At 41.4% G+C, this 9,089-nt stretch overlaps 1 non-coding gene across 1 annotated transcript; it reads left to right on the forward strand.

The window, feature by feature from the left end:
* Nucleotides 1-4,658: 4,658 nt before the first annotated feature.
* On the forward strand, nucleotides 4,659-4,772 carry LOC140265955 (U5 spliceosomal RNA). Its single transcript, XR_011906634.1, has one exon. It is a non-coding gene; the product is annotated as a U5 spliceosomal RNA (small nuclear RNA).
* The last annotated feature ends 4,317 nt before the right edge of the window (nucleotides 4,773-9,089 follow it).

Here is a 9,089-nt window from a genome sequence, read left to right on the forward strand (position 1 = left end):
CAGCCGAACACAACCTCTCTCGCTTTTGATGATTTATGGACCGGCATTCTTACCTTTTCTAACACATTTTTCAGCAATTATGGTCGGAGATTCACACCTACTCACAGCCGAACAACTCCGCTCCCGCATTTGATGGTGTATAGTCGGGCATTCTCACCCTTTCTCATCAGCTTTTTGCAAATTATGATCTGACATTCACACCTACTTGCAGTCGAACAGCTCTGCTCCCGCTTTTGATTATGTATGGTTGGATATTCGAACCTTTTCTTAACTGCTTTTTACAAACTTTGGTTGGACGTTCACACCTTCTTGTAGCCGAACACATGCACTCCTGCTTTTGATGATGTATGGTTGGGCATTCGCACCTTTTTTTTTACCCATTTTTCAGGTATTATGGGTGGACATTCACACCTTCTTGCAGCTGAACACCTCCTCTCCCACTTATGATCATGTGTGGTTTGATTTTCGAAAATTTTCTTTCATGTTTTCTAGCAATTATTGATGGACATTTAGACCTTCTTGCAGCTGAACACCACCTCTCCCGATTTTGATTATGTATGGACCGGCATTTTTACCTTTTCTAACACATTTTTCAGCAATTATGGTTGGAGATTCACACCTACTCAAAGCCGAACAACTCCGCTACCGAATTTGATGGTGTATAGTCGGGCATTCTCACCCTTTCTCATCAGCTTTTTGCAAATTATGATCTGACATTCACACCTACTTGCAGTCGAACAGCTCTGCTCCCGCTTTTGATTATGTATGGTTGGATATTCGAACCTTTTCTTAACTGCTTTTTACAAACTTTGGTTGGACGTTCACACCTTCTTGTAGCCGAACACATGAACTCCTGCTTTTGATGATGTATGGTTGGGCATTCGCACCTTTTTTTTACCCATTTTTCAGGTATTATGGGTGGACATTCACACCTTCTTGCAGCTGAACACCTCCTCTCCCACTTATGATCATGTGTGGTTTGATTTTCGAAAATTTTCTTTCATGTTTTCTAGCAATTATTGATGGACATTTAGACCTTCTTGCAGCTGAACACCACCTCTCCCGATTTTGATTATGTATGGACCGGCATTTTTACCTTTTCTAACACATTTTTCAGCAATTATGGTTGGAGATTCACACCTACTCACAGCCGAACAACTCCGCTACCGCATTTGATGGTGTATAGTCGGGCATTATCACCCTTTCTCATCAGCTTTTTGCAAATTATGATCTGACATTCACACCTACCTTCCAGTGGAACAGCTCTGCTCCCGCTTTTGATTATGTTTGGTTAGATATTCGAACCTTTTCTTAACTGCTTTTTACAAACTTTGGTCGGACCTTCACAATATCTTGCAGCCGAACACCTCCGCTTCCGCTTTTGATGGTGTAAATTCGGGCATACGAACCTTTTCTTACCCGCTTTTTACAAACCAAGGTCGGACTTTCACACCTTCTCTTAGCTGAACAACTCCGCTCCCTCTTTTGATTGTGTACAGTCGGGTAATTTAACCTTTTCTTACCCGCTTTTTACCATCTATGGTCGGACATTCACACCGTCTTAAAGCGGAACACCTCCGCTCCCTCTTTTGATGATGTATGGTTAGGCATTCGCACCTTTTCTTACCCATTTTTCAGTAATTATGGGTAGACATTCACACCTTCTTGCAGCTGAACATCTCCTCTCCCGCTTATGATCATGTGCAGTTTGATATTCGAAAATTTTCTTTCATGTTTTCTAGCAATTATTGATGGACATTCAGACCGTCTTGCAGCTGAACACCTCCGCTCCCACTTTTGATGGTGTATAGTTGGGCTTTCGAGCCTTTTCTTCCCCGGTTTTTACAAATTATGGTTGGACATTCAGACCTTCTTACAGCAGAACACCTCCGCTCCCTGTTTTGATTATGTATGGTTTGACATTCGCACCTTCTCTCACTCGCCTTTTACTATGGTCGGCCATTCACAGCTTCCTCTCCACCATACTTGTATGGTGGGATATTCACACCCACCTGCATCCGAAGACCTCCGCCCCCACTTTTGTTGATATTTAGTCTGTCATTCGCACCTTACCCGCTTTTGGCAAACTATGGCCTTCTTGCAGCCAAACACCTCTGATCTCGCTTTTGATGATGTAAGGTTGGGCATTCAGACCTTGCTTCACCTGCTTTTCACCAAATATAGTCGGACATTCACACCCACTTGCATCCGAAGACCTCCGCCCCAAATTTTGTTGATATTTAGTCGGACATTTGCACCTTACCCGCTTTTGGCAAACTATGGCCTTCTTGCAGCCAAACACCTCTGATCTCGCTTTTGATGATGTAAGGTTGGGCATTCAGACCTTGCTTCACCTGCTTTTCACCAAATATAGTCGGACATTCACACCTTCTTGCAGCCGAACACTTCCGCTTTTAGTGTTCTATGAGGCATTCACATATTTTTTTCACCGTATTTTATAGATTATGGTTGGAAATTCTCACCCACTCTCATCCGAAGACCTCTCCTCCCGCTTTTGTTAATATATAGTCGGGCATTCGAACCATTTCTTACCCGCTTTTTACAAATTATGGTCGAACATTCACACCTACTTGCAGCTGAATACTTCCGCTCCACCTTTTAGGTATGTATGGTTGGCATTTGCACCTCTTTTTATACTGATTGCTGAAGATTAAATTGTTCTTTCTCAAACTACAAATTTTTTTTAATTGTCGAAACTTGATTTGAAGTGGATAAATAAGGAGGACAAACAGTTTTAAGTCAGGCTGATAGAAGGAATTAATTTTATAGCAAAATCTGTATTTCGTCATATGTCGAGAGATGCTTATTGCTGAAGAAGTTCTTTCTCATTCTACAAAGTACAACGTTGTTTATCGTTGAAACTTGATTAGACATGAATAAATATGAAGGACAAAGCAGTCTTAACTTGGTTTGAGTTAATGAATTCGTTTTATAGGAGAATCCGAATTCGTGCATAACTCATAAAATAGAGCTTATTTTCGGATTCCTGAAGAATGAGTCTGGTTCTTTCTCATAATACAAAATTTGTTGTTTATTGTTTAAACTTCATCAGAAGTGAAGAAATAAATGAATGCCTATCAACAAATGTGGGATCTAAACTCTAGTGCTTCCTCTAAAATAATTTCCTTTCTCAATTTAGAAATGTGTGTGTGTAAGTCACAACACCCGTGACACCAAAACGGCTTTCTTTTCTCTACACTCTGCACTATGAGCACACACACCAAATCAGAAAGGCTTTTTTCTCTCTTTTCTACATTATGGACTGTGGGGACACAAAACCGCTCTCTCTCTTTTTTTTTTTTTATCGTGTGCCAGGGCGTTGTCTCACGTATTAGATTATGCTTAAGATACGAATGGGTTTATCAGTCACATCAGAATCCATACATACTGATCCTCCCGTAATAAAATGGTCGGATCTTATCAAACACACTTTGTTTCTTGTGACAATCAAGTCAGCGAAACAGCGTATACACGTCAAGACACTGAATCAAGTTTGCCACAAGAACTCATAAGTTTGGCAGTATTGCTCTGCCGTCAGCAATCATACACCCATTTTATTTTCGTGAGACATGTGCAAGCACCTGTTCATCTACTGTTCTATCACTATGAATTAGTGATCTATTATCAATAAGGATACTTCTACAACTACTATCAAAGTATGTCCGGACTTCTTATGTTGTCAGTTGCTATATATGAATAAGTGGGTAGCTACTGACAAGCATTAAGCATGTCACACAGCCCAAACATATAACATTTCAGGACACACCACACAGTTAACAACCACAGTGAAGTGTCAAAGCCCAAACATTCAACAGGACACTTACACAACACATTCAAATCAAACAGTCAGACAACATACAAGAACATATACCCCAGCCGGCATTGCTCCCTGCCTATTTTCCTACAGCTCACTATGTGTGCGCACACCTTTATTCACAAACTCTTCAACTTATACTCTTTTACCGAAGCTGCTACAGCTCGATTGGCCGAATACCCTTAGATCCTATTTCGGTGAATTTGACATCTGCCTTACATGTAACAGATTAGCGGTTTAGCAGTTTTAATTTAGTTTGAGTGAAGGAATTCATTTTATAGCAAAATCCGAAATCGTGAAGCACTCATGAAAGTAAGCTTATTCTCGGATTCCTGAAACTTTAGATTTGCTCTTTTTTTTACTGCAAAGTACAACGTTGTTTTTTTTGTTTAAATCTTTCTAGACACGGTAAATATTAAGGACAAAGCAGTTTTCACATAGTTTGAGTGAAGGAATTCATTTTATAGATAAAATCCCAAGAGTCTGCTGAGAAAAGAGAGTGAATGCAAAGTAGACTTTAACACGGCTATGGGAGCGAGCCGAGTGTGGGCTAACCGGGAGAATTGCTTGAAAGAAACGCGACACCGAATGAGCGATCAGAACAAAGCCTCAATACGGGATTCTCGTGGTGTTTTTGTTGCTGCCTTGTCTTTTGCACAGAGTAAAAGACAAGGCAGCCATCGAATAGGGCCCGATTGTTCCTAGTTGGTCAGCCGAGGAGCAAGGGGGGGGGGAGCAAGCGTCTCAACCAAGCAAAGCTCACCATGGGGAAGGTGGCTATGCCAACTAGCCTGATGCCCTGCTCCCGCAGTGACGGATAATCGTACTCTGGTTTCTCTTCATAACGTACAAGTCTTTCGCCTTTTACTAAAGATTTCTGTGGAGAGCAGCACTAATGAGTTGTTTCTATTTTTGGCAGGCTTTACCTTTGCGGGTGAAGCCCTTTCTGTCTGTGCAAAAGAAATCTTCTTACTGTGCAGAGTGACTTCTCTGAGTAGAGTCGCCTTACTTGTTGCGACTGTGCCGATGTTCGAAGCTGGAGTGCAAAGTTGTTGCTTGAATGGTGCTTGCTGGAGCGTGCGGGAGTGCAAAGTTATACCATTTAAAAGGGCTGAAGAGTGCTCAGTGCAGCGGGTGGGCGACACTCTGGCCACCTTGAAAACCGAGGTTACATCCACTACCAGGGGCAGCCCAAGTTCTGCCGCAAGTGTGGTGAGCATGGGCACCTGGTTGAGGCTTGTACCAAGGTGTTATGTGGGAAGAGCAGAGAAATTGGGCAAACTTTTGGAGAGTGTCCAAATGGCAGGAAATGTAATCTCTGTGGAGAATTAAATCACCTCTTCAGAGATTGCCCTAAATCTTTTGCCAACAAATTAAAGACGGTAAAGCCACAGTCAAGCCAACAAAGAGAAGGACCAAAGGTGGCAGTTGGTGAACAAAGTGAAGAGGTTGACCCAATAAATTCAAACTTCCCGCCAAAAGCTTGGATTGGAAGTGAGGAGCAAAAAGGGGAGGGGCCTGTAGAGGCCTCACCACTCAGTGTTGAAGTCTGTGAGAATTCACAGGCAGAGGGTGGAGCTACGCTAAATGAGGAGGAAGAGCAGACAGGTGAGTCTAGTGAAGATACTCACCTCCCCGAAGGTCAACAGCCGAAGAGGACGGCATCTGAGCCTCTGATTCCCCAGTGGTATCAGAGAAGAGGGGAAGGGTTAGGTCCCTTTCAGACAGTTCTTCAGTGGAAGAACCAAGAGTCTTCCCCTCCGACTCACCAAATGAGGTCTCCTTTTTAACTTCAGCTCTGCAATCAACCCCCAGGGACTCAAAGTTAAATGCAACATTGCGTCAGAGGCCAACACCGAGAGTCCGAAAAGGAAATATAGATCACCCTACTCACTTTTCACCTAAAGAAATGAAGGAAGAGCTAGTTTCCCAAGAAATAACCTGTGTGTAATTTGTTTTGATAACTTAGAAAAACGAAAATGACATACCTACTTTCCTTTATGCTTTTAATGGTTCTCACCTTCTCAACACTAAATGTGAGAAGTGTGAAATCAAAGACAAGAGCCCAGAGTATTTTATCCTTCTTAGACTCCATAAAATCAGATGTGTTTTTAATACAAGAATGTGGACTACCTTTTTTAAAAAACCATAGACAGTGGGAGGAAATGTGGCCCCATTTATCGATATGGAGTGGCTCAAATCAAAATAAAAATGATGGTGTGGCCATTCTAATTAAAAATCTGCATGTTCTGGTGAAAGGTAGCACAGTGGTGAGAGACGGACGGGCACTTTTAGCACACTTGAATTTTATGGGGCAAGACTTTAACCTCTTAAATATTTATGGTTTCAATGGAAAAAATGAAAGGTATGACCTTTTAGAAGATATACAGCTTTACATGCTAGGGCAAGTACCTTTAGTTGTAGGAGGGATTTTAACTGTATCTTGAGCAGGAAAGATAGAAAAAGAGCAGGGGTAGATTTTAAAGTGGATAAGACTTTGATTTTACTTCAGGGCATATGCAGGGATTTTAAGCTTACTGACTGTTTTAAAACCATGCATCCCAGAGAGGAGGGCTTCACCTGGTTTAGTCATGATGGCACCAGAGCCTCTCGCATTGATTATTTCTTTACTAGAGATTGCCCACCCACTGATGTTAGATTAACCCCTGTTTTCTTTTCAGACCACCTTATGCTCTCCTGCACCCTTTCACCCCCTTCTGGTGTGACGGTAGGAAGTGGTCTGTGGAAACTCAACTGTTCCCTGTTGGAGGATGAAATCATAGTCAGTCAGTACAGGGAATGTTATAAAGAGTGGCAGACCCTTCAAGACCTCTACGAAACACATGCACAATGGTGGGAAATGGTGAAGGAAACGACCCAGACTTTTTTTAAACAGCAAGGTAAACGTAAAAAAAGGAAAGAGAATAGATGTATGATGGGACTACATAAACGGTTACAGCGCTACTTTAAACTAAATCAGTGTGGCATAGACTTTAAAGAAGAAATCAAAGATGTCAAAAAGGAAATGTCAGTTTTAGCAGAAATAAAGAGTAAAGGAATTTTTGTAAGAAGCAGGGAGCAGGAAATTGAGGAAGGTGAAAAAGAAAGAAAGTTATAAATAAAAAGGAGTGTATTCAAAATCTAAAAAGAGAAGATGGGTTTTTAACAAAATCCACACAAGAGATGATTGAAACTGTACATACCTTTTATAGTAACATGTACAAAGAGAAACCAGTGCACTTGGAAACATCGGCAGAAATCTTAAAATTCGTTGACAAAATCTTAAAAGAGAATGCACACTTGACACAGAATTTTACTGCTTTAGAGTTAAAAAAATGCCTAACAGGTTTTAAGAGAAGTCGAGCTCCGGGTTTAGACGGGCTTCCTGCAGAATTCTATCTGACCTATTGGGACCTTTTACCATCAGACATTTTAGATGTTTTTAAAGATTTTGAAAAACTCGACCGACTGCCTGACAGTTTTAGAGTGGGAATAGTGACTCTACTTTATAAAAAAAATGATAAGACTGACCTAAAGAATTGGAGGCCCATCACACTTTTAAACTTTGACTGTAAACTTTTTAGCAAGGTTTTAGCGACACGGATGTCCTCTGTTTTAGAGGAGGTAATTCACCCAGACCAAGCTTGTGCCATCTCAGGGAGACAACTCACCGACAGCCTCGTACTGATTCGAGACATCATTGATTACGCTAGAGACAGAAACACCCGGCTTGTCATCTTAAATTTAGACTTTGAAAAAGCATTTGATCGGGTCTCGCATCAATATCTCTTTCAGGTGTTGAAGCCATCGAAAAGGGCCCAATTGTTCCTACTTGGTGAGCTTTGCTTGGTTGAGACGCTTGCCCCCCCCCCCCCCCCCCCCCCCCCCCTGCTCCTCGGCTGACCAAGTAGAAACAATCTATTCGATGGCTGCCTTGTCTTTTACTCTGTGCAAAAGACAAGGCAGCCACAAACACCACGAGAATCCTGTATTGAGGCTTTGTTCTGACCGCTCATTCGGTGTCGCGTTTCTTTCAAGCAATTCTCCTGGTTAGCCGACACTCGGCTCGCTCCCATAGCCGTGTTAAAGTCCACTTCGCATTCACTCTCTTTTCTCTGCAGACTCTTGGGATTTTATCTATAAAATGAATTCCTTCACTCAAACTATGTTAAAACTGCTTTGTCGTTCATATTTACCATGTCTAGAAAGATTTAAACAAAAAAAACAACGTTGTACTTTGCAGTAAAAGAAAGAGCAAATCTAAAGTTTCAGGAATCCGAGAATAAGCTTACTTTCATGAGTGCTTCACGATTTCGGATTTTGCTATAAAATGAATTCCTTCACTCAAACTAAATTAAAACTGCTAAACCGCTAATCTGTTACATGTAAGGCAGATGTCAAATTCACCGAAATAGGATCTAAGGGTATTCGGCCAATCGAGCTGTAGCAGCTTCGGTAAAAGAGTATAAGTTGAAGAGTTTGTGAATAAAGGTGTGCGCACACATAGTGAGCTGTAGGAAAATAGGCAGGGAGCAATGCCGGCTGGGGTATATGTTCTTGTATGTTGTCTGACTGTTTGATTTGAATGTGTTGTGTAAGTGTCCTGTTGAATGTTTGGGCTTTGACACTTCACTGTGGTTGTTAACTGTGTGGTGTGTCCTGAAATGTTATATGTTTGGGCTGTGTGACATGCTTAATGCTTGTCAGTAGCTACCCACTTATTCATATATAGCAACTGACAACATAAGAAATCCGGACATACTTTGATAGTAGTTGTAGAAGTATCCTTATTGATAATAGATCACTAATTCATAGTGATAGAACAGTAGATGAACAGGTGCTTGCACATGTCTCACGAAAATAAAATGGGTGTATGATTGCTGACGGCAGAGCAATACTGCCAAACTTATGAGTTCTTGTGGCAAACTTGATTCAGTGTCTTGACGTGTATACGCTGTTTCGCTGACTTGATTGTCACAAGAAACAAAGTGTGTTTGATAAGATCCGACCATTTTATTACGGGAGGATCAATATGTATGGATTCTGATGTGACTGATAAACCCATTCGTATCTTAAGCATAATCTAATACGTGAGACAACGCCCTGGCACACAATCAAAAAAAAAAAGAGAGAGCGGTTTTGTGTCCCCACAGTCCATAATGTAGAAAAGAGAGAAAAAAGCCTTTCTGATTTGGTGTGTGTGCTCATAGTGCAGAGTGTAGAGAAAAGAGAGAAAAGAAAGCCGTTTTGGTGT

This window comes from Leuresthes tenuis, unplaced genomic scaffold (assembly GCF_036924035.1).
Source record: "Leuresthes tenuis unplaced genomic scaffold, fLeuTen1.0.hap1 SCAF_12, whole genome shotgun sequence".
Lineage (NCBI taxonomy): Eukaryota > Metazoa > Chordata > Actinopteri > Atheriniformes > Atherinopsidae > Leuresthes > Leuresthes tenuis.